Raw genomic sequence first — 25716 nt, 5'->3', positions numbered from 1 at the left:
TTGCAGGAAAATTGTTCTTAAGAACATTTTCCACCTTACATTAATGCACTGCCTCAGATGTGAGGCATGTAATATTGCTTACTGGCCACCCACAAATCACACAACAAATCACCCAGCATTGGACCTGTCTTTGTGGGAACCACATCAACACCTGGGTCTGCAGCCTTTGGCTGAAGGTGCAGCAGCACACACACTGGAGCCGGGGAATAGCAGGGGGAGGAGGTGAAAGTAGCAGGAAACTGAAAAACTAATTATTTACAATAATAAAAATACCTATAGATGATAGCATTCTAAGTGCCTGACTTCCGAATAGAATCTAAACCCCTCTCATATTGATATAAATTTTTTGTTGTTCTTGAACGTGTCAAGCTGAGGCAGGTAGGAGGTAACACCCAGCAGTGCGACCCCTTCCCTCCTCTGGTACCCACTGCTTCATTCCAAGCAATGAATGGGCAAGTGCCTTCTTCCACTGGGGATCATAAACCTGGAATCCCTTCTCCTAACAGCAGTCTTCTGTAACTATTTCTTCAAAGAATTGACCCAGCTCGCTCTTCTCTTTTAACATTCAGGCAGGGAGTGGTAGTTTCCTCAATTCCTATTAGAGATCAGAGCACTCACTGAGGAAGCGAGACACCTAGGCTCAAAACCTTTCTCAGTATGAAATGGCTCAAACACACATCTCTCTAATTAGTGGGGAATGTGCAAAGAAGCCTCTTGAAATTCTTTTAGAACTTCAGGGTTTGGCTGAAAACTCTGTAGCATACTTACCAGAGGTGGTGTGGGTTGTGCCCCCCAACAGGCACTGTGCGCAGGATCCTGGCTGAGCGCTCTAGCCAGCAGACTGGTTTGCAAATAGGAGTTACTAAGGAGAGGTGGGGTGTAGCTGGTGCTTTTGATTGCAGTGGAGCGTTTGGTGAGACATAGGCATTCATTGTCCCGGGACACACACTTGCAAGCATACCTAGGAAAACAAATGCCTGGAGAGCATGCAGATGAAGTAGGGATATGCCTGATAATTCTGGATCCTTCAATAGGCCTTTGGTGGGTTTAGAGTCCCAAGTTTAGAGATGTTGCTGTACTAGATCTTCCCAACATAAAGCTCAGATGGTCAGAAAAACTGGCAAAATGTATTCAAATGAAAATATTTTTAATTTATTCCCCCCCTCTTCTCCTTCTTTCATTTTTATATCCTCTTATGAATTTGAACTCTTTCACAGAATTTGTCTCTGGAGGGCTTCTCTATCTCTCCTTAGGTTCCTCAGATTTAGAGACACATATAAAAACTATTTTAACTTCTACGCTGGGATTAATGGTTCCAGCCTGTCTAGCTGCTGGGGTAAATCTGAACAATTTCCCTCTACACCAAATACTGGTGGTTTTTCATAGACATGCTTAAGCCCCTTCATTAAATGTGACTTGCAGTACATGCTGTGTACTAGTACCAGTTAGCTAAGGAGAGAAGGATACAAATAATGACCAAAAGGCTCAGTAAGACCCACTTTCAAATATCTTGCAACCATATCCCCAAACCGAGAGCAGATCTGCTTTGCTGATTATAAATGTTGTATTATTTGGATGGACTCTTTAAATCTTGCAATTTTTTGCATTTAAAAATAAAAGGATAAACAAAAACACATCTGGCCTGCAAATGTGCATGCCACGTTTGAGCTTGATGCGATTTCTTAATAGTTGTAAACATTGAAAATCAGGGTTCATAAGGGAAATGCCTACTCAGCTGATTGTGGTGCAACTGGTGCAGCTATAACAGGCATCAGACACTCCTGGAATAGCAGATAACTGTGTATGGCTACACAGGCGTAGATGGAAAGAAAAGCCAGATGGTGTACTTAACTGCACTTAAAATGATTGTGTGTGTGTCAATAATGAATGCCCAAATCGGTTTCTGCCATAAAAAAACTGTACATGCATACAAATGCAGTTCTATAGGAAAAAAAAGTGTGGATTCCATCACTGTAACAATGTTTATTATGGTGATCAGTTATTTTCTATTTGCTGTGGGTTTTTAAAGTCTTAAATATTAAGTAATTTACAACACAGTAACAAAAATAAGTAAATCATAGGGGTAATTCTGACAAATAGAAAATTAATATTTATAGCTAATTTTCTTAAAAATACAAATGAAGTCTGTTGCTCAGATTGCTGGGAACAGTTGTTGGATTCTACAGTCTCAAAATACCTGCCTTCCTTGGACTTCATAATGAAATTCTGGCAAGGTCAGGTGAGTTCATCATTTCAAGGTATATTAAGTTGTTTATGCGTGAAAGTTAGTCCTTGTGGTAGTCGATGGAGCCTCTACTGTCAACCACAGCATCATACCTATAAATAGATATTTCATATAAGACTTCAAAACAATTTTATTTTTCTGTATGGAATTTAATGTTCTAGCAGTTTTTCAGTTTTAGAGAAAGAATTTTCTCAACTTAGTTAAGTATGAGAATTAAAGAATATATTTCCCTGTACTTCCTCCATATGCTTGCTCCCTCTTTCTCCTTCTCTCTCTCTGTAATGGAGAGATTGTGGACCCCTTACACTGAGTGTTATTCACTGTTAGCAACCCCACTGATTTCAGCAGAAAAGCTGTTGGAGCAGGCCAATAATCAGTTTGAGTAAAGTTAGCAAAATCTGGCTGTAAATAAGCACCAAATTCCGTCAAACTCAATCATATCAATCAAATTTGTCTCAATATCTTACTTGTCTACATTCAGCTGGCACAGTATGCAATGACAGCCCAAACACATTGGCTAAGGCCAATTTATTACGTGTTTCCTCTCATGATCTTTCTCTCCGCATGGAGTGCCACGCTGACATATCATCCTAATGCTTCCATTTCTGGAATGAGCAGAGTTTCCTCTAGCTGGAGTAATAGCAGCTTAGGTTGTGATGACACTCATAGAGTTTAGGCTCTCAAATCTCTAAAGTACTTTTGAAAATTGTATGCAATATTTATTACCCCTCCAAATTGCAATTCAGTGGAGTAGTAGAAGAGAATTGGACTGCCTTTCATTACAGTTTCCTGACCTTTTATCTAACGTAAAAACCTATTTTTAATTGCTGGTACCTCTGCCAAACCTTAAGAATTGCCTTGTATGCCTTAAATGAGCCCCACTGGGTGTGAGCATTATGACATTGTCTAATTACACAGTCACATTTGAATTTTGTTCTAAACTACTTGTGCTTCAGTCTCTGCATAGGACAGAAGGAGCTTAGCTGAAAAGTAAATATTCAATTTTAGTTCTCTTCCCATTGCCCAATATGTCCCCCATGCCTTATTTACTGCACAGTATCCAAACCCTGCTTTGAAGATAATTACTCTGTCCCTTCCAGGTTTTTCCATGGTGCCTGTTGCTATAGTACCTGAACATTTTAAAAGCTTTAATGAATTTATATGCACAAAACCCCTCTGAGGTGAGGAGTAGGATTATTCCATTTTGTAAATGCTGAACTGAGACACAGAGAGTTGAAAGTAACCCCAGTCTTCTAATATGTCAGATTTGAGGTTATGACTTCTGAATTTTTGGTGTGTTACCTTATATATTCAAAATTACACTGCACTACTTGTATACTAGAGGTATCGAATCGGTCACTTGAGAGATCAGGAGTGAACAAATAACACAAACAGAAGACTTAATAAATCACTTGCCCAGTTCATAAGACAATGACATAAATCCAGCTTTCCAGATCATTGTTCCATTGTCTTGACTTGAGACCACCTTTCTCTTCCTGAAAACTTTGCCCAAGAAATCAATTTTTATAGCAAAGATGCATAGGTCCTATAGGCAGCATGTATCACTATACAGCAAGGCAGGTCTAAATCCTTCCTCCAGCAGAGCAAAAGGAAACACTGCCAGCTCTGCAGGTCAGCTGGTGATGGGGTTATTTGAGGAGAGGACAAGGCTGTGGCAGAGATGGTAAATAAGTGTTTTGCTCTGATGCTCACTGTAGGAAGACTGGGGGAAGCGCCAAACCCTTTGAGAGGACTCAGCAAGAGATTGCCTGAAACAGAAGAAACCATGGAAGAAGTAATTGAATAAAGAGAGAGAATAAACACTAAGAAATCACTGAGACTGTTTGATACTAACCCAAGAGTCTTAAGAGAATTAAAGGATGAAATAGTTGAATTATTGATGGTGGTATGTCACCTTTCCCTTAAGGTTTCACTCAATTCTGAGGAGGGGAGAACGGTAAATGCAGCACAAAATTTTAAAGAGGTCTCTAGGGAAGGTGTCCAACCCTGTGAGCCTCATGTCTGCACTTGGTAAATTAACAGAAGACATGATAAAAGATAGAATTAGTGGAAACCTGGATAAATCTGGAAGATTGATCTGAAATATAAGATAAAACTGAAAGATAAAACATAGTTTCTACAAAGGCTAGTCCTGACCTTTAAAGACAATGGAATAGTCTTGATGGGACAATGAGGAAATCATTAAGGACGAGCCTGAATTTTCAGGAGATTTTTTGACAAAGTCCCTCACCATAGGATTTTAAGGAAATGAAACTGCCATAAGAGACAAGGTCCTAGCTTGGATGAATACTAGGCACAGAAACACAAACAGAACTAAACAGGACTGCATGTTTGGTTTTCAAAATGAAAGAAGGGCTTTTCTAGGAGCTGTGCTATGCAGCAGGTTTGTAATTGACCTGGAAAGCACAGAAAACAGCAAAGTGACCAAACTGTCTGAGCTGAGGGAGTCAGGCCCCAGGTTGACTACAAAAAATTGCAGAATGGGCTTATGAAACTAGAAAGTAAGGTGGTTGGTAACATTCAGTATAGATAAAGTAGTGCAGATGGGAAAGAATAATCCTAAATTTACATACTAAATAAATTCCTCTGACATGCCTGTGTCAAGAGTGAAACCTTGGGTCTTGTCACAGAGAGCTCCAGAAAAACATCAGCTCACTCTCCAGCAATTATGAGAAAAACAAGTTGCATCTTCATGTGAAATTAGGAAAGGAGTGTAAAGCAAAACAGGAAAGCAGCATTGCAGCCCTGTAGCTATGGTCCAGCTACATGCTGAATACTGTGTATTATTCTTGTTCCCTTGTTCCAGAAGTGTATGGTTGGACAGAGGAAGATCTGAAGAAGGGAATTGGAAGTGATGAGAGACCTGTGGCAGTGTCTGTACCAGGAAAGATGAAACAGAGTGGTTTTCTTCTTACCAGAAAAGAGAGGACATAAGGGGGGGGAAGAGAAATCTTTGAAGTTCATTAGTGCTGTAGGAAAGTCAATGGGAATTGACTGCTCACTCTCTCTTCCAGTACAGAACTCAAGGAGTCGTGACATGTTTTCACTCATAGGTAACAGACCTGTAAAGCTCCTCACTGAAGGATGCTGCGTGACTTAAAAACCTCAAGGAGACATTGGGAAAGCACTTGGAAGAGGTAAGTGCTGTGGGTGACAGAGAAACTACACCAGGATTGCCCCTTGCTGAGAATGCCAGAGCTGAGTGACTGCTGGGGGAGAGATAGGCTGTGCTCGCCCTGTGTGACGCACTACCCAGGGTGCCTCCACCTTTAGCACCCTCGGCTGGAAGCTGGGTACCACGCTGACAGGACTCTGCTCCACAACTGCACAACTGCTCTGATGCCTTATCTTGCTGCGAAGAAGGCAACAGTCTCGGGTGTGTGGTCAGGTATCATGATGCATAATGCAAAGAAGCTGAATTAGGTCATATCCTCTCTTCTGATTATAGGATAGAAGAACGTCTGATTACAGCATCTGGGGACTGCTACAAAACAGGCTTACAAAATCAATGCCTTGTTATATTTTGAAAATGAACTGAAGCTGAGAAATGAAACCCACACATTTAGAGATGGTGAGGCTGATGAGAAAATTTTGAATTTCTCCATTTGAAACAAATACAATGAAAGCTAGGGATCTGTTTAGGGATACTACTGCATTTGAGAAATGTTCAGAATCCACACTGCACACAGGGCGCAGTGGGAACAGGTATGGAGTAATCCAGACCTGAGTTTTAATTCAAGAGAGAAAGTAAACATCAATCATTAGCAGTAAGTAAATTGGACCTGGCACCTTAAGTGCTTTAAACATCCGAAGTTAAGCCTGAAATGGTATCCTGATTCTTAAAGGAAGATAGTAAATTACTTGCTGAACAAATGGGTGACATAGTCAAAATGATGAACGTTGCTGAATCCTGAAGAACGTGTGGAGCCTGGGAGTAAGCAGTTAGGGCAGGTGTGAATTGCAGTTTCTGAGTAAACATCATACAAAACACAAGCAGTGTAAGAGACACAGCTGTAAAAAAACCAGTCTTTATTTTGGGACAGTCTTAGTTTAGCATTGTAAGTGAAATCACAATTCTCAGGCAATTCACCTTATATAAATTTTGCTATTATCACTTGTGTATGCACGGAAAAACATGAACCCAAGTAACTAATAATATAGAACAATCTTCCCTCTTAAAACTGAGATGAAATTAAACTAGATATATTTTCCTTTAAAAGAATCTCTTTTTATTATCTTCAGAGTGTTTTTCTGATAGTGAAATGAGCGATAAGATGGTTCTAGATGAAAAGGGAAGTCTTTTAATTTACTAAGGAAAAACCCCACAAGGCTGCTGTGACTGGCAATATTAAAACTTACCCTTCTGTAATTGACTTATGTCTAATCTAACTTATTTTCTCAGCATTAGTGTTGGTCATGAAAGTGAAACAATATTACTGACTCTGAGAAATATCAAAGATCTGATTTTTTTTTTAGGAAAATAAACTGGATGGCTGGGAGGCAAAAAAGAATTTTGCTTGTATAAAGAGGAAGCCAGTACAGATATTTTAAAGTAATTTTTGAGACTGACCTCAGGTTGCTCCACAGGAGGGCAATTGACCTCAGTTTGAAGATTAACCCCAAGCTGCCATCCTGTTCTATTTAACAGTGCATGGCTGCACCAAAACAATTAATTTGCAATGCAGAGGTCTAACAAGAACTAGTCTGCAAATAACTCATCTCTCCTGGATTTGTCCCTCCTTCTCACACTAAGAAAGAGGGGAGGAAAAGAGCAAAATGGCCTGCTGTTGAGAACAGAGAATTTTGGCACAGGTGCTGGTAGATATCTGCCTGCACATTTTGAGGTATTTGAGGTATAGCAATTTGAAAAAGAGCTGACTTTGCACCTAGGGGTCAGTCCCTTGCTGGTCACTGGGAACTGGCTTTTGTAGATTTTTAAAGAAGTTCTAAGGCTGAGAATCATTAGACATAGCATAATGATATCTTGTAGAGGAGATCATGTTTCATCAGATAGATTGACTACGAATGCTTTTTCTCACACCAGTCATTGTGGTTTCCAGTTGGAATTATGTTTCCTGTCATATTGATTTATTTTGCATTCATCAAAGGAGACTAAGATTTTTTAATTACTAGAATTAGATAAATATTCTAATTTCACACACAGGCATGAGAGTTACATTTTTTGTGAAGCTGAAATTTTGATAGCAGGGAATTATAAGCTTCCTACTGGTAGTATCATTTGCTCATATTAAGGCTTTTTCTCCACTCAGTGAGGAGTATGCATACCAAGGATGGTGGTTCACATCTCTGTACAGTGTAGATACACAAAAACAGAACAGTAAACAGAGCATCAATTCTCAGTGCAGGGCTCTGTAAATGTTCTGCAGGTACTTCTGTTTTTCATATCTGTGGCATTTATGAAGTGAATATCCACTTACAGGAAACTTTTAGGTAGTGTTTTATTATTTCTTCTTGCCACTGTTATTCTATGTCAAGATTATGATAAGTAGTCCCTTTGCTGGACATTGTAACATCAAGTATAAAACTTATGTGTTCTATATTTATGCAAAGTGAAAACTCCTTTGGTCTAACACACTGCAAAGTATTATCCTCAAAACTTTACTTTCATTTCTCTAGTTCTTCTGTTTTTAAGAAAGATTTACAGAATCCAGTTTGGGTTTTTTTAGATAAGTTCTCTAAGTGTTACAGTAATAAGTTACCTATTTTTCTTATTTTATAGAATTTTGGTTTGTTTGGGTTTTTTTTCTGACCTAAAATAATATATCTCTGGGAACTAAAGTTTTTACACAGCTTGAATGGAAACCTTCAAATACCATTAAGGTGTGGCAGGATGAATGTGACTTTTTAAATCAATGACTGGTTCTTATTCAATTTCTACACAATGTTTCTGCAAAATATAACAGTTCTTGTAGAGGATAGACCTTAAAAATAAAATCTTAATATCCTTGTCAAAACCCACAGTTTCTGCTGCAGAGAAACATCAACAATTTGGACAGTATTTTAGTTCCACTTTAGAATGAAAATTTGAGTTTGACCAAATTGCTTTTTCTAATATAATGCTGTGTTGAAAAACTTTTAATGTTATTCATCTCTGCCTGGCTAGACTATCCTGACATTCTTCATTTCTGTTTGTAACTGTCATAATTAAAGTTTCATTCAGCTGTGGTGTGCTAATTAAGTGAGAGAAGGAAAGTGAGGGAACAGTGAGGTTGCCTCTTTGCACTAGTAGTGGAGTTCTGAATTGGTTGCTCTACATTTGTAGAAAGGAATTAGATACGTAATCCAAAGAAAGGACCTGTATCTGAGGATTGGAAGTGGAGATGATCACCTCCCATCATCCTAGAATTAGACATTGAAGTACTCAGGCAGCTAGACCTTAACTTTTACTTTCTCCTGGACATAAACTAAGGCTTGGACAGCCTGATGGAAACTGAGAAGTCTGGCATAGCATTTATTCCTTTACATTTTACAAGGAACCTAGAACTGACAGCTGAAAACTAGAAGTTACAAAACCTGTTATAGAAAAAGGCCTACATAACTGAGGGGTTTGTTATGACTTCTGAAGTGACCTTGGGCAACACAAATCAGATCTTTAAAGGCATTTAAACATTGGCAATGTTAAGGGCTTTTCATACCAAGTCATTTTAAATATTCCTTTAAGTATTCCTCTGTATCTTTAGCAATGGAAACACTAGCTTGAAGACCCTTAAAGATATAATTAGCTTGCACAGAAGGTAGATGCTCAGTGTCCAAGACCTTAACTCACTTCTGAAAGTGGGTCCAAGTTTCCTAATTCACACACTATTGAAATGTGATTTCTTTTCTCAACTCTTCAACTATTTCTCGCACTTATCATGCTCTATGTATAAACTTAAAAATGAAAGAATTTATAGCACAGTTATAGCACAAGTCCAACTTGTTTGATTTCTAGCCTGCATGTAAAAGCTGAATAACATTTCTAACATTTTGACATTGGGATATGGGGATCACATTTTATTTATCCACCTGTGCTTTTCGAAAACCAGCTATTCCGTTTTATTGAAATAGATAATCTTAGTATGCCAGACATCAGTGCTATGAAATGTCATCTGTGCCCATTTCTTTATATTATAAATCCTTCTACATTGCAAAAGCAGTTAGATTAAAAACTAGAAACAGTTAAAAGACAATGAATAAATTGTAAATTGTATATCTATATGTGTTGTCTTGATTCTCATTTGCACACGGTTCTGTTTCTACTGGTAGAAAAACATGGCTCTCAATCATGTGCAAGAGAATTTTTCAGTAAGTTCTGCTTCACTCTAAACTTGTAGGAGCCTGGCTCCATGCTGCTGCAAGCCATGAGATGGTCTTAAGGCTCTTTTTAAGCCCCTATAAAAATATAAAGGGACAATATACTTACTTATATCAAAAGTTATTCTACATGGTACTTTGTGGGCGGGTAAGAACTCTTTCATACATTGTTCACTTTATTCTTCCTTCATATTACCTAGTACTACAAACTTGAGTTGTGTAATATAAAGAATCAGGACCCTTAATAAGCAGGTTGAATAAACTTGGGTTTGGTGTTTTCCCAGTGGTAGCTACTGGACAGATCAGCTGTAACCACTAACAGTTCCAACCAAAATACTACATGCACACACTAGGAATAAATAAAAGCTAAGTCTTATCTGCACAGAAGCCTCTGGTATTCATTTTTTATAACTCTGTCTTTGATATGAATTGCTTAGGTTAATTGCATTACATGGGTAATGTATGCGAGAATAGATAAACTGGGACCTACATATTCAAAGTAGCATACTTAGTTAACCCATTCATTAGTATAACACAAAACAAATTCATTACAATGGAAGGAATTAGTTGTACATATTATAACTTCATTTGGCCCTGTACCTGTTTAATTGGGAGGCTCCTACAAGCTCTCTTAAGGCATATTCATCTCACATTGGCATTCTCCCTTTCCATATGTTTTTAGACACTGAAATATGAATTATGCTTATTATGGAAATGACAGCCAAATCTATTTTGCTTCTACAAATGATATGCCAAGACAGCCTCTGTTCTGTCACCAAGCATTGCCAAAGTACAAATGCATATGGCAGCAAACCTTTTTCAAATTAAAACAAAAATGCTGAAAACTGACTTTGCTAATTTATCAAAACTGCTTCCTGATTCTCACAGGATTTCTTCAGGTGGCTATAAGACATCCTTCTCCAATGTAACTGGAAATATTTTGGAGCTAAGTCAATATTTTCATTCACAATTCATGTTAACACCGGACCTGAACATTGCAAGGTGTTGAATCTGTTGATGAGAAGGCAACCAACACTTTCCAACAGAGAAATCATGGTCCTACTCAAACAGTGGTTTGCTGTCATTGCATTGGACTTCGCAAAATTACTTCTAGTTGTAAAAAACTGGTTCAAAGCACTACTAAATTAATTCATGCATTTTGTCTTCATTCTTCCCTCTCTTTGTTCATAAATGCACCTGTGAAGTCAGGATAGAGAAAATAAGCCCCAACTCCTTTTTCTTCCACAGAATTCAAAATCTTAGTGCTGAGAACTGAACCTTCTTCTCTGCCCTTCCCACATAAGCTCAGGTGCTTGGTAGTCCTCTGATAGTGTCAATAGGCTTGGGGCACGGTTCAACACACAGGAGAGTTGCTTTGCTCCTTTTCTATGCTCACATCTATTCTTATTTTGCTTCTGAGGATAGGAGAGCCCCATGCCATTGTCCTTTAACCAGTGAAGAAATATCACTTACCAGTTCCACGTTTTATGAGCCTGACTTGGAAAGAGAACTGCATGCTTTACATCTTCAGGAATTATATACTATGTCATTTGTTTACTGATTTCACTGATAAAGCTCTTCAGTGCCTTTAGACATTTAGGAATGCATGTTTCTTACCTTTGCTAGCTCTGCTCAGTATACAAAATACCCCTTTTTATAATCACTGCATTGGTTTCTTCTGTATAGTAAATCAATTAGTTAAACACAGTGTAGTGTAAGCATCCTGCTGGGCAAGGGTTGTTTTTGAAGGTGAATGAATCCCGAATTTCTTCAGTGGAGTAGCAATGACACCTCTGATAGACAATGACACTGTAATCTCATGTAAGGGATATTGTAATGGAGGCTCCAGTTACTCTCTCCCTGTTCTAAGGTTTTTTGCACAAGAATGGAAAAGCCACTTCAGTTACTCAAAATGTTAAATCTTTTTTTTTCAGCATTTTTAAAATGAATGCCTTTTAGGTACTACTGATCATACCCCTAATCCTTAGCTAGTATAAATCATTATAGACCTTATTGGCTTCAAATATTATACTGATTTGCACTAGTTAAGTGTACAGACAGGGCCTGCAGGGCATATCCATTAGGAAACAGCAAATTTCCAGGGTTTTATTCATTTGGGTCATGAACTGGCAGTGGTTTTCCTAAGTTACCTGAAAAATACCTCTCTGAGATCTTGACACTAGCAAAATTAGTCATATTGGATCCTGGTACAGGAATTCCTTCAGAGAGGGCCCAATTCTTCCTATTTTTCATCTCCTTTGGAATTTGTGGTTATATACCTAATGATTTCAAGTGGGTTTTGTGTAGTTTTTTTGGCCTAGAATTTCTAACATATAACAAGATCATGGATCTGGGTTGAGAATAGAACTTTCTTTGCTGTTTCTCACGTTAAGCTTCAAGCATGCCTCCTCTGAAATCAGTGACAAAACTCTTCTTGGCATCAAGCAAGAGCAGGACTGAGTCAGCAGACGGCTCTGTTTTGAGCTGCTCCTGCAGGAATGCAAAGGATGAACACACAGAGAGTTGTATCACTAGACTGTAGAGTCCCTAAATTGGATAGGTCTGCCCCTGCATCTGGCCATCACTTGGCAGACATAACAGCGCTAAGTTTAGCTTTGTATTGATTGTAATTTGCTGTGGGATGCTGGGCAGGGAGGAAGATCTAGAAATGGAAGATTATAATGTATTATTGCATTTACAGTATTGATATTGCAAACCATTCCCTTATTTCTACAGGAATATTTTGGGCACAGCCATATGAAAATACTAAAAATAACATTCTTGTTTCATCATTTATAGAGCCAGAAATGTGTTAGATTTCATACTGTGTAATAGAGTTAATTCATTTCATAAGTTGAGAATTGTTTAAGATATATCTGAATATTTTTCTAACTGCATTTTAGATTAACCGAGGTCTACAAATTGGCAATAACAGATCCGGAAAGTGACTGTTGATAGGAGAAGAAAATTTACAAAATATTGAATAAAAATCTGAAAATGCCAAAGTACTTAACTGTCATTAAATAAAGAAAAAGTTTCCAAAGGCTAGTGGAAACTAACTGTGTGTTTCCAGGCTTTCCAGCAACTCTACAGCTGTACATCTTCAGAGAGAATATATTCACAACAGCAGGATGGTAGGGGAACAGGTAATACCAACAGCGTATGAATAAGGAACTAGGGATATCTGCTAAGGTGTATGAACCAGCTGAAGACATCCAGGTCGAAAAGACCAACAAAGGAAGTCTTTGCAGGGGAAGGAACAGCCAGCTCTGCCTTTCCCTTTTATTTTGCTTAAAAGTGTAAAATTCCCTCCTTTGTTTGAATATCACCACCAGATGACAAGGCTGGGGTTAGCTGCTTCAAGCTCATTGCAGAACAATTAATCCAATTGTGAATATGAAGCCTACTGCACACATTTGAAAACGTATGGAGATGACAACTGGAAACCATATTGAGTAGAGAAGGGATATGTGAAGTGCTTAGATGTTGTTGTTTTGCCTGGAGATACCACACTACAAAAACCGGAATGAAGTTACCAAAGATGCAGAACCGATTTACAATTCCTATTGAAACAAAATGAACTTCAGCTAAGCACAGCCAAGTACCAACCCCATTTTAAACCATTTTCTAAACACTGTTTTGTAGGGTTTGCCAGATAATTAGCCATAGACACAGATCAGAATCACTGTCCTTCACAGTTCCATTTGACTACAAGTCAAGGAAGTCTAGGGCACTCCCTATTTTATAGACACACTACCCTGGAGCACTGTCCATTTACCTGAAACGCTGTCAACTGCTTCAACCCTCAGTACACAGTAGTATGACCACATCTGCACAATATTGCATATAGGGCCTTTAGTCATTTTAGGGTTGGTCAGGCATGAGCCTCCCTTGGTAAATCCATGCTGGCTGTTCCCTCTCACCCTCTGTTCCTCTTTGTGCTTGGATATTGCTTCCAGGAGACTTTGCTCCCACTGCTTTCCTGGAAACAGAGGCTAGGATGGCTACTTCCTTGTTCCTCAGATTCTCCCTGCCTTTGTGAAAGAGATATGCAGCGTTGGCCTTATTCCAGACATCAGGAACTTCCTCTGAGTACCACAACCTTCTGAAGATGGTAGAGATTACAATGACATTGGTCAGCTTCCACAGTACCACTGGCACCCACAGCATTCCATCCCATCAATGTCCAATTTGCTTAAGTGGTGGCTAAATCTACCCTTCTTTATTTCATGAAATGCCTCACTCCTGAGGTCTCTCACAAGGCTTTCAAAACCAAGAGGTGTATGTGCACACTTTATCAGTAAAAACTGAGGCAAAGAAAGCACTGAGTGTCTCACCTTTTTTGCTGTCATTAGGGCCTCAGCCCCACAGTGTGCTCCTGTTTTCCTTTGCTTTATTTTTTTCTGATAATATGCTGTAGAAACTTTCCTTCTTGTCTTTCAGATCACTTACTAGTTTCAACTTCAGCTGAGCTTTGGCCTTCCTAATTGCTTCCCTACAGGATTGGACAATGCCTTGATATTCCACCTAGCTTGCTCACTCCCGCTTCCGTGTGACAGATCCTAGGACTTAGAATAGCTAATAAGGCTTGATGCTGTGCACTGCAAAATTCCTTTTCCTCCTAATACCATTTGGTACGATCAACTCCAGTCATCTCTAGCCAGTCCGTAAATCAAACAAGTGACTGCCATCTTGTGATCACTGCCACTTTATGATCAGCCTCTACAGAACACCAAATTTTAAGCTCTTATGGTAGCCTAGAAACCAGGAGGTAGAGCCAAATCGTTGTTTTCTTTATGTCAAACAGAAAATGTCTAATTGAAAAATAATTGATTCAACTGTACTGAATGACTGTTTGTTGTGAATCTTTTATCTGAACAGCTCTTCACAGATGCTTGGGTCAAATGATGTTTAGTTCTTCAGTTGTAAGAAGCATAAGCTGTCGCTTCCAAGAAAGGAAATATAAAGGTGTACATCTAGCATGTTTACAACTAGGATTATACCAAATGAGACAAGCAAGACATACAGCATTCACCTTCCAGATGTTAGTCATAGGAATGCATTATACATAGCAAGGCTTTCTTAACTCCTAATGGTGTTCAAGAATAAGTGTTTAGACAATACTGGAAACCCACTGCATTATTTCAGAAGTGATAAATAGAGTAAGATGCCCATATAGGAAGGCAAGAAAGAAGAAACCTTCAGAGATATAAGTTAACTGAGCTTTGTGAAACATGGTTTTGAAATATAACATTTTCACCCTCCCCCATTTTTACAGGGTTTTTCCATTCAGATAATGTAGATCCTTAAGGTACAATTATAACATCTTCAGAAGATTGTTAGATTATATGAAAGAGGAAATAGTAATATACGTACATAGAGATACTGAGAAAGAGAGTACGTGGTTTGAGTCAGAAATCCTCTGATCTCACAAGAAGCAGATGATGCAGATAAAATACAGGCTTCACTGGCACAGCTAGCAGGGAACTTTTATGTGTACATAAAGCAATTATAAAAGGTGTTTGATTTTGCATTAAAGCAGCCAATTAGTTCCTTTTTTGACTAAAAATATATATTTCTACTTTTTGTGTTTCAGTAGACAACAAACAAAAATGAAGCTTAGTATAAGTCATTGATTAGAAAAATCTTTTAATGTATTTTAGTGCGTGAATTATGATGGCAAAAGTCTCCCCACATTGAGACCCCTTTCCTTCTGTCTCACAGGCTACATGCAGAGGTTTTTGAACAAAACTGGCAAAGATAGTTGCTTCAGAAAGATAACTTTGCTTCTGGGATCAAGTTGAATGCCCAAAGGCAGAGCCAAGGCCCTGTTTGCTAGGCAGCCCACATGACTGATGTTAGCTATAGCTGCGGTGAACAGGGCTGTCCCACATAGGATTGTTTGTTGGTTTTGCAAGTGTATTTCCCTTGAAAACAGGAAGGGGTCAAGAAATGCCAGCAACAAGTAACTGACCATGACACAGAACAGAGCGTACAGGGGCTACAACACACAGGAGAGTGCTGGAGTCACTGTTTGCTTTTCACTGTTGTGTTACACAACGCATTTAGCTTTTGTGCTTCTGTGGGAGCAGCTTTCAGGAAGGTTTCTACAACATAATAGCTTCCCATGAGGAATGATTTCAAAGGGCAACTCTGAGATATAGATGTAAGAAAGCTGCTGATTTTAACGCATTTTCATAGCAAGTTTCAGAGTAGCCATGTTTTAGAACGTAACATTCATTTATTAAAGGATATTTACTTAGAGGTAAACACTGCAACCTGTTTAATAGTCACTCATTTCTTATAGTCCCTCAAAAATAATTACTGTTATTTCCAGACATTATGTAAATATTTTAAAATAAAAATTATTAATATTGATATTGATACAACACAACGGTTGAGACAAGATTGAATTGACTCATGGGGATGCATATAAAAGTCTTAGAGGCTATTTTGTGAGTCCTGAGGATCGAAGTTGCTATCCTGGCATGGAATGAAAGGGATGTATCCTGTCACAGATATGTTTGGCAGCATTTTAAGGATTTGAGAATGCTTCATTCATATTCACAGGAGCACTGAAGTAGGTCAATCACCACTATGTGTGGTGCTTATGGAATACACCAGTAACACTGATTTTTCAGCCTGTCAGCTCTTGTGCATCTGTCTACATTCACTGACTAAGGGAGATGCCCCAAAGCTCACTTCAATTTCCAGTATGAAGCAATGACAACTCCGTTACAAGATTTTGAATGAATAGGACTAGCACTAAGATTTTAAACCTCATGAGAACATCTTCAATTGCTTTTGATAAGACTTCTCTGAATCTTGTGTAATGCTTTTGGAGTCATTATATGAGGTTATTTTCTTGAGAGTAAGTTCCAGAAATCGAAGGATGATAGGACATATTCTTCTGACCAGCCTTGATTGTTACCAAGGGAAGAACTAATTTATTCTGAGCGTAAGGTATGCCTTTCTTACACTTTCACATTGTATTCTTCTGAAGGTAGCAGATGAGAGGAGAGGATGCAAGTAACACTCTGGTTTGTAATATAGACTTTTTCCACATTGAATGTAAGTTGCAAAATTGAATACATCTCTTGCAAGTATCCATTCAAAAAATTTTATCTATGTTGTTAACATGAACAACCTTGATAACTTGTTACTCAGCTGTTTTTAAGAATTTCAGGTAGAAACAGCTCTGTAAAAAAAAAAATTGAGATGATAAATTCAGAAAGCTTTGACTGCAGGTTGTGCTGTAAAAGGATATTTCAAAAATAACTTTTTCCTAGACCTCTTAAGTAAAATATACCTTTATTGTTGGCAGAGAGTGCTGCACCTAAATGCTTACTAGCATTTGGCATCTCTCTCTTTTCTGACTCTTTCCTTTTCTTTTCTTTTTTTGCCAAGGATGACTCTTCAATTTAAAAAAAAATCAAGTGGAAGCAGAAAACATCAACTTTTTTAGATAGACAACAAGGAAAACCACTATAAAGAAACATTGTCTATTGAAAAACATGTTGAAAAACTGAACTCTTTAAAAAGCAGGAAACTCTCCAAACTTGTGATACAGGTTTAAGGTGTGTGCCTTTCTATGAGAATAAGAAGGTCAGTTCTGAGCCATCCAGCTCCCTTCCTACTAAGGCAGAAGAAAGCTGTATAAAGGCTGATGTGAATTTTGAGACGTTATTGGGGTAGATGCTTGAGCTAAGGAGGGTTTTGCTCATGCAAATCAGATACAGATACAGAACAAATAACACATATTTTTACCACCAGTCTACTAGTCAAAGCAAGAGGAGCCTTTGCTGCTGGGAAATCACAAACTTCAGTTGTTGAGATTACAATCTGTGGGATGTACTAAGTGGGGCGTGTAGCAGGATGCTGATGTTAGCTGAAGTGCCTTATGCAGTGGCTAATCACCTGCATCTGAGAGGGAGGAGGTATAAGGAGAATTTGTTTTTCCTGTAAATTGATCTTTGATCCTTTCATCCCCCAGTATAGCTGTACTTGTTTAGTCTACTGAGGCCTCTTAGGGCTAACATGTAATGAAGTAGAATCGCATAGGGGTTTTCATAGCCACAGCAGTGCTGTTAGCTGTGCTCTTTAATGGATTTGGATAAAACCTTGCTCAGCAAATAGCTCACTGAAAACAAATATTCTCTTTGTCGTCTTAGGATATACTGTCCCCATTACTGTACTGCATTTGTTCTCAAAACTGACCCACACATGGTCTCATTTTGATCTTTGAACTTGGGGCTGATCGGTTGTCAGATACTGATGCCTCAGTGTGAACCTTAGCACAGAAACAGATCACTGGATTTGAAATAGTAGGAGAATGTGTGCTGTCCTTGTGGGAAAGCCATGTGGTAGCTTTCTAATTTATTCATAATTTTACTAAAATCAGAGGTTGTATGAAAAAGTAAATTAAGTAAATACCCAGCTGAATGCTGTCTGTTTGATCTGCTCCATGCTGTGCAGCCAGCTGTGAGGGGGAAAAATACAGCCTTAGGATAGCAAAGGCTGTGAGTCCTAAAACTCAAGGGGTGACCAAAGCACCCAGCACGTTCTTGGGCACTTTATAAACATGGCAAAAATCATCAAATCCATTCCACTGCTGCTCACTAGACGCCACTGCAGAAATGAATTAATTGCACAGAGAGAATCAAATAGTGTTCCCCTTTCTGACACCAGGCTGCACCTTCGTTTGGACTGCGCAAGGAGACAGGGAAGGTCTTCACCTCTTGTGATCACATTTTTGAGCACTAGGACTTTGACACCTGGGGCTATAACCAAAAAGGTCTCTAATTTCTCATTGAGATAAGTAACAAATATGGAATTTGATGTTGTTCTGCTATGCATTTAGAGATAAGCCAGTTTCACCCTTCTTTCCTCTCTGGAAGCAGGGAAAAGACAGGACTTTGGTTTCACCCTTCTGTTTTCTGGGTGAAGCCATGTGGTCAGTTCTGGGGTTTAGAAATTACTCTCTTCTAAAATCCAGGAGTCACACTGCTCCCCAGGTCCTGGCTGCTGCCCAGACTAGGCAGTGCTGTTAGCTCAGGGTTGAGCCCAAAGCCACAGCCTCACCACCAGTCATCTCCTGGAAACTCTGGCCCTGTGTGTTTGCTCTCCTGGTTGGCAAACAGGTTTGGGAATGGTTAGCAGGAGGGCATGCTGGTTTAATAGGTGTGCCTTTGGTGTACCAGGTGGCAGATTGAAAAGGCATGATGGTGTAAATAGGAGGTTTAATATTTCACCAAAATGTCAAAGCTTAAAATATCTGCTGGAGCAACGGAAATGCCTGTGTGAGGCTGAAGTGAAAGCACAAACCACTGTAAAATTCTTATACCATTAATACCAATGTGATCGTTAGAGTAGTTATTCACTGTAGATATGGTTAGTGGTATGCAGGCAGCAGGGTTTTAGTTCTGTGGCATTTTGCTGACTTTACAGTAAAATGGTCTTCCTTTCTCAAAATTTAATGTGCTATGTCAGGACTAAATTATATAATGGATGCCTGGGACTTTCTATCTTGTGGTCTGATTCTATAACAAATTTCACCCTTCCTTTCATCAGAGAGGGTAATTAATGGAGTGTACTACTATTTCCATATGATATAATCTTCAGAGAACTTTTTTAGTTGTGTATATATAGCCTTGTGAATCACTTGGTTTTAAAAGAAACTGCGTTGTGCAAAGCTTAAGCATTTGATGATGATCCTTTTTCTGCAGAAGACCTCTCTAATGCATTCAGGTTTCTGTTTTTTACTGAGGTAAAGATTTCTAATTTTTAGCATTTAGCTAGCCATATACAGCCATGCACAGATGTCTGCAGTCAAAAATGTTTCAATATTTATGTAGGTTCAATAAACCAAGAACCTCTCCCATAGGTAGATAAAGTTAATGAATTCTTTAATTTATTTACTATTAAGTGGTCTATGTTTCAGCTTCGGAGTGCAGTAGAGGAAAGGCAGGTATCTGTAAAGCAACCACCTCATTGTTATACTGAAGAAAATCTGATGATGCTGATCTTAGCAAACTGAATTGACTCACACCAGTCCTGAAGCATTTTTTTTCTTGGTTTCTTTTTGGCCTGAAAGACAGCATGGAGAATAGATCCAAGAAAGGGGGAAACACAAAAAAGGGGAATAAGAATGCTCTTCTTTGTTCATCTGCAGTAGTTAAAGTTTCCTATCTGAGTATGTGGTAAAATAATCATTTATCAAAGAGGTAAACTTACTGTACACCAATGGCCTGCATTTAAAAGATCCCTAGTGTACTATGAACTATATAGTGTTCATAAAAAGTCATACTCAAGAGTCAAATACTCCTCCTTCTTCAATTACTGTAGTTTTCCACTGCCTCTAAGGATGAGCTATTAAACACTCAGTGTCAAGGCACACTATACTTGTATATTGTATGATTCATTAGGTCACTTTTTTGTTTCAAACTTTATTTCTGATTGCATGTATGTATGGTTAACACAGACTCAAAAAAAAGAAAAAAAAAAGGAGTCTTCTAAAAGCCAGCCAGTCAGTAGGCAGAGTGATTCTGAGAATATTGTGCTGTAGTCCATGAAAGCCTGAGGTCATTTCTGCTTGGACATTGCATAAAGTGCCTGCCAGTTTCAATATATAAAATCCAGTGCCAAGTGACTGAAATTAGGGGTTTACTGTTTGATCTTTCAGGCAAGTAAGCAAATTGTCACTTTCATTTCTCAATAATTGCTGGGATAACAGATCTGGCTGTTATTTTTTTCAATCTACACTATTAACCAAGGTATGGAGGAAGGAGTCTGATCAAAAGTAATTAATGATTCTGAACAAGTTTTCATTGGGGTATTTCCTTTACACATGTCAAGAGGAGTACATCTGAAAAAAGGACAAGGTTAGTTAAATGGAAATGAAGCTTCCAGAGGAAGTTATGTTCTTTTAGAGGTAATATGCTAAAAGGCTGAGATTACATACAGAACTATTGCTGAAGGAGCTGCATGATCTTACACATTGCTAAGTGCCCCTAAGCTGACATCATCATTAGTTATTTATAGCATACTCACATCTGAAGGTTCCAGTCAGAAGTAAGGCCTTCGGATGTCATCCTCTGTCCAAACTCGAAGAATGTCCTCGGTCCCAAAAAGCTCACAATGTCATTTAATCTCATTGGTGTTGAAGGCAATCAGAATATCTAGTGGGAGCTTCAAACAAAGAAAAGGTTTTTGCAGGAACAGTATCTCAGAGAAACTTTCTTGATGGGCAGATTAATAATTCCTTAATGAAATATTTCATTTAATTTGGCTGACACAGACAAATACTATGAATGGAATGGAATGTAAGCCAAAATGATCATATGCCGCCCTTCTTCAAACAAGCATAAATTTACACATAATAAGCCCAAAATTTCTTTAAAGATATTCTTAAAATACTCTTTCATGATCTAACAGTATACACAGACACATAGTCAAGAAGAGGAGTAAGATACAGGAACATATATATTTGCATGTTGCATCTTCTGTCAAGTGGCTGATGGTGGACTGAGCAATTTGAGAATTCAGAGTAGTAGCTTTACTCAAAATTAGAGGTTGTGATAAAAAATTTTTGAAGGTTGCCTGTTTTACACAGCATTTAAGCCCATACAGCTCCTGTTCCTGTATTATGAAAAATCCATAATTTCTTACCAGAGAGTGAAGAAGTTCAAATTTTCTATTATTAACAAAGCACTTTTTCAAATCTTACTAATCTGTATTCTGCAAACCCACCACTAATGGCAGGTTTGTTGGAGTGTAAACCACTCTCTACTATGCCTTGGGCTGTCTGGTTTGTTCAAGTTACCCTGGAACAGAAATAACTGTAGTTTTGGCCCTATCAGTCCTGTTTTACTATAGGGAATACATCACTATTTATCACTGAGCATTTCCAAATGCAAATGACCCTCCAAATTAGGGATGTCCTGCCTCTTAGAACCACTACTAAATGACCACCTGCATGTGTTCATATTCAAAGCTGGTCTACTCACCCCATATGCATCTCCTCCAGTGTTTTATTTGACAATCTGTTTCAGCTTCGCAAGGGAGCTAGCAAATTATGTATTGCTCATTTTGTCAAAGTCATCATTGATGACAATTCCGGCATCAAGAGGCTCATTTTGTTCTGCAGATGTTTTTTTCAAATAGAAGATAAATCGGGGTTTTCAATCTTTTTTTTATCTTTCTTTCTTTTTCTTTCTTTCTTTTTTTCTTTCTTTCTTTCTTTCTTTCTTTCCTTCTTTCTTTCTTTCTTTCTTTCTTTCCTTCTTTCTTTCTTTCTTTCTTTCTTTCTTATAGTGAGGAAGCATGCTGTGCTGCTAGGAATAGGAGTGAGAACACATAAAAAATAAATTAATACAAAAAATATCAAGCCTCAAGAGGAAACCCACTGCAAGCCTACAGAGCCCATTAGTATGTTATATTTAGCACCAGCATAATGGACAGGAAAAAAATACAGAGTTGTTTATATAAAAGGAATGGTATCATTCATATTGGATAACATCCCAAATTCCAAACCATGATTTACAGTCCCTGGCCAACCCACAGCTATTTTGTGACACAGGATTTCCCAAGCTTATAGGGTGGCATCTTCAGATGAAAAGAACAAGTGACCTCAGAAGTAAGATATTGTAAGAGGCTCCTTTTACATTCTGTAGAAGAGGAGCTTGTCCAAGGGCTATACTTTACATTGTGAAAGGGTGGCACTTTGTTGCCAGTCCCTTGAAGCTGTCAGTTAGTGTCCTTAATTTCTAGGGATCACATTCACAATAAATTCAGTTTTTCAAAACTCCTTGTTTTTCATTATGAATGAGGTGATCACGTTTTCCAAGGAAATAAACCTCTCCATGCTCTCACCATTTTTAGCAGAAACCGTGAAATTCCCTGGACCTTATTGGAAGACATATTGTCTTCCACAGAATGTCTTAACTTTTTTGGTGGCCCACTCCCTCAAATAGTTTAGAGATACTTTTTCATCCTTTGAAAAGAAATCATGGTATTTTACCTCTGTAATTGGAAATGACATATCATGGGAGTCTCAAGAGTTGAGTGTATCAAGGAAACCAGACTTTAAAAGACTGGTTAAGTCTCCGAGAAGGATACGTATGCAGCCCATGTACTACAGCTCCCTCGAGGGAATTGACTGAAGAAGCATATACACACACTGCTCAAGTGTGCAGGGATGGGGTTAGAAAAACAAAAGCCCACTCAAAGCTGAATCTGGCAAGGGATACAAAGGGTAATAAAAAGGGTTTCTGCAGATCTACCTGCTGCAAAAGGAGCATAGTGGAGTACGTAGGCTTACTACTGAGTAGGGTAGGGGAGGATGAGATACTCTGTCTTCCCTCTATCTTTACTGGGAAGACTGGCCTTGAGCAATCCCAGGTCCATGAGACTGGGGAGAATGTCTGGAGTAAGGAAGTCTTACCCTTAGTGTAGGAGGCTCAGTTCAGAGAACATTTAAACAAATTGTGCATACACACATTCATGGGCCCTGATGGGTCCAGAGAAACATAGGAAAAATCATTTTACTGCAAGAATAGTCAAACACTGAAAGAAGTTGCACAGAGAGGTTATGGAATCTACATTCCTGGAGGTATTCAAAACTCAACTGGACACAGTCCTGATAAGCCTTCTCTGCTTGACCTTGGTCTGAGCAGAGAGTTGGACTAAATAATCTCCAGAGGTGCCTTCCCACCTCAGCCATTCTGTGATTGTGTGTGATTCTGTATGAGGTTGTGAGACAGAAATAGCTGTGATTTAAGAAGCACTCAAATTCCTTCATTACTATAGGCATTATTATTAATTTTTAGTAATATAGGACTTCAAATGCAAGAGACATTACAATAGAAAAATATGTTTAGCTGGAAGGACAGTTTACCAATAAAACCCATATGTCAGTCAATTGTGATTTTTTAAAATCAGGTTCAATATTGAACATTTCTGGAAAATGTAGCAATGTAAATGTAAATCGTCATTTCCACTTTTTTAATAATATGCCTTAAAGAAACCTTAAGAAGCAATATCATCTGGTCATTTAAGTGCACACAGGATATTTCAAAAATCAAAGCATTCTGGTAAAAATTGTCATCATCTAAATTTGTGACAGTCACACCAAATAGCAGACCCATGCAAATGTATTTGATAGAAAAAGGAATTACTTCCAATTGCTCTTCAATGGGAAAAATTTGAATCTGTTTTTCAAAGATAGGAAACTCTGTGTGGAAAATGCCCACTGCACAGTATTCTACACAATTCTGCTAACAGGTTTTAGATATCTCTGTTTTTTTCTTTTGAAGCTTCATTGTTATATTTTAGATGAATACCAGAAGAAAATGATCAATATGTAGTTAGTAGATTTTCTATCCAGAACAGCCTTACAGGACAGAGAACACGAGAATCTTGACCTCATAGCAATTTAGAAACGACAGCCGGCATCAACCAAATAACTTCTATGCCAGTTTAAGAGCAGGGGCTAAAAAGAACCTGTGATGAAATATTAGACAACTTGTAAGAAATTCACAAAACCAGATGCTCATGTATGTCCTTTTGGAAGGACAGTCCCTTTGCCTTTGAAGCACTCTGTAACTAATTTGTTGAAGACACCAGATAATGTCACACATAAAAGCAGCCATGTCATGTTTTCAGATGGTCCAGATCTAAAATGCTATGAAGCTAATATGCAACAAGCAAAGGCTGTTTGAAATAGTGGCCAGACATGACAAATAATAATTTGCAAACCTGTTCGAATAGCAGCCCAAGTGTCAAAGAAAAATTGAATGTAAACCTACAGAGTTTCTGATGGACTGTGAAGAAAAATAGAGATAGGCCTTTTCACCATGAGCCATGAATCTTATTGGTATTGAAAACTTTTTAGATCCTTGGGAAGCGGAAAAGCTACTGGATATTGCTGCAGTGACCACCCCAAATAATTGGGATCTCGTCCATTTTACTATCCCAACTAACGGGCTTTAAGATAATGGAACTTAGATGACTTTTCACGAATTGGTAGAATATGCCAAAGAATATGATTTTTTCCATATCACAGCATCATTCCATTGCTGCTAGACAAGTGACAAAGTCTGAGTGAGTCACTGCTGACATTGCTAAGATTTTAACAAAGAAAGTAAAATAAAAAAGGAATAATTTTTTAATGGAGAAACAGTTCCACGGAATCTTAATCTTATTCTCAGGAACACTGAAGTATTTTAGCAAATTCAGCAGGTGAAGTACTAAATTGTTCAGTGATTGAAAAAAAAACTGGACAAAAAAATGAGGTGCCTTTGCCTAAGCCAACCTTATTACGACAAACAAGCCAAATTTCCTCAAACGCTTCCTCATTACAAAATGTGCATATGAAAACAAGTTACCTGTGCTGAACTGATATGCCTCATTCAGATAATACAGAATGAACAGACTCATATTTCACCAAACCTGCTAATACATTTACTCACTCTAAGTGCAACACAACAAATATGGACATACAGGATGATGAACTATCTGTTCCATTGAGATTTGATGAAGAAGACTGGAAAAGAACAAAGTTTGACAAGCAGCTGAGTTATGCAGGAATAGTTAATTAGAACAACTTATCTCCAAAGGAACCCAAATGCAAAGCAGACTTCTCAGACTGGAGTGTCAGTAGAGTCCTGTTTCCTCCAAAGAAGCCACAAAATATATTGACTTCATCTAAATATTCAAGGGAGAAATAGCACTTTATTTCCCAATCATTTGCTTAGTAAGGCCTGATAAAATCAAAATACATTGCTAAAACTTGGGCTCCTATTCTAGCTTTTATATATGGATTTTTTTAAAATTACTTTATTTTTATGTGAGTCATTGTAAAGGTTTAGGCAGAAAGAGATACAAAAATTCAAATAAGGGTTTAATAAGCTTTCACGAGATTGATATAAAGAGATGGAAACCTGAAAGTGTAAAAATAACAAGCTACAGACTTGTCAGCAAATACAACCTTCTAGATCTGAGATATGAAAATTTTTAAAAAACTCATTTCAGTTAAGTTTTATTTTAATGATTTTATTTCTTTTTATTTGGAAGCCAGTTAAGTTTTATTAATCTTCTACAGCCTTTTGTCACTTTTTTTTCCTGTGGTCATCTTTTAT

The 25716-nt window shown here is 38.1% G+C and overlaps 2 long non-coding RNA genes across 2 annotated transcripts; both read right to left on the bottom strand.

The window, feature by feature from the left end:
• Positions 1-469: 469 nt before the first annotated feature.
• Positions 470-2822, bottom strand: LOC113969171. Its single transcript, XR_003534779.1, has 3 exons — positions 2713-2822; positions 2198-2337; positions 470-595 (listed from the first exon to the last, which is right to left on the bottom strand). It is a non-coding gene; the product is annotated as an uncharacterized LOC113969171 (long non-coding RNA).
• A 17183-nt stretch (positions 2823-20005) lies between these two features.
• On the bottom strand, positions 20006-21795 carry LOC113969271. Its single transcript, XR_003534803.1, has 2 exons — positions 21586-21795; positions 20006-20767 (listed from the first exon to the last, which is right to left on the bottom strand). It is a non-coding gene; the product is annotated as an uncharacterized LOC113969271 (long non-coding RNA).
• Positions 21796-25716: the final 3921 nt, after the last annotated feature.

This window comes from Neopelma chrysocephalum, unplaced genomic scaffold, assembly GCF_003984885.1.
Source record: "Neopelma chrysocephalum unplaced genomic scaffold, ASM398488v2 Primary Assembly neopelma1_71, whole genome shotgun sequence".
Lineage (NCBI taxonomy): Eukaryota > Metazoa > Chordata > Aves > Passeriformes > Pipridae > Neopelma > Neopelma chrysocephalum.
Note: the sequence above shows the minus strand (reverse complement) of the source record. Positions and strands in the feature narration are given on the sequence as shown.